Below are 1,087 nucleotides of genomic sequence, written 5' to 3'. Positions count from 1 at the left end.
AAGTGGATGGTTTCTGAAACAGCACAATTTCCTTACAGGTGAAATAATAATGAACCTCAAAATGTGGTTTAATGACACACAGTTCTTTAAACTGGTGATACTTATTACCGTTTTAGCACTGCAATGTTTATATTTAATCATTACAGTTTCTGAAAATGTTTCATAATGAGATATGATTTTCACATCACATTTGTTGTGAAGCTTCTTTTATTTTTGAACTTATACAATAATATCTTAAATTTTAAAATTTTTTCATAAATAACAAGTAGCTAATTTGTACTTAAATTACTTTTTCTTATTACACTTGTGTCTCTTTTCTTGTGTGTGGTTCATAAAACCCTTGTTCTTTCTGTAAAATAGAGTAGATTATGAAACAGATATATTAGTTAAACATTAGAGTTAAACAGAATTAGTTAAGTAGAAGTGAATTTGGGGGTAGTTTGAATTTTTTTTTGCAAGTTTACCTTTTCCTATAATCACCCAGTTCTTAGTGCTTTTTTATTTTAACTTTTGTGTTACAAATATTATTTTTTTGTTACATAAATTAACCCATTATTATAGGCTAGCAAAATTTAAATGGTGGCACTTCTACTGGTCCTTCAGTTCCTTCAGTCTTCTGATGGACGACTTTACTGTGACAGCAGAAGTGGTGTTATAGGTCCGGGCACCACCAGCTACCATTTCATGCAGGAATCACGATGCCAGATGCCCACAGCTTGTCTCTTCATCTTGATTTTGCCACAGAAGGAGCAAGTGTACTTGGCATGCTGGCTGATTTCTTCAGCATTTTCCTGAGGGGGTTACTATAATGGGTCCCATATTTACTGAAAATTCCGGACTTCTTTGTGCGTTAATCATGTCTCTCAACAAATAGTAAATTTTTGAAAAGAAGGTGAAACAACACCCAAAGAAATGGAGAATCCATTTTAAAGGAGTTTCCAAAATATAAGCAGTACTTTTTATAATCATTCTCTATTCTGCACCATTAAAGTAAAGATAATAGATTCTCCATGTGAGTGACCCAGAGAAGACCACATTATCCTTATGATAATGCTGCAGTGATGTATGCAAAATATACTGCTAGGTG

General features: G+C 32.9%; 1 pseudogene; it reads right to left on the bottom strand.

Moving 5' to 3' along the window:
- Positions 1 to 588: 588 nt before the first annotated feature.
- LOC132422709 (large ribosomal subunit protein eL43-like) lies at positions 589 to 847 on the bottom strand (annotated as a pseudogene).
- Between the last annotated feature and the right edge of the window lie 240 nt (positions 848 to 1,087).

Source organism: Delphinus delphis, chromosome 1 (assembly GCF_949987515.2).
Source record: "Delphinus delphis chromosome 1, mDelDel1.2, whole genome shotgun sequence".
Lineage (NCBI taxonomy): Eukaryota > Metazoa > Chordata > Mammalia > Artiodactyla > Delphinidae > Delphinus > Delphinus delphis.
The sequence above is the reverse complement of the archived record's forward strand: the minus strand, read 5'-3'. Positions and strand labels throughout refer to the sequence as shown.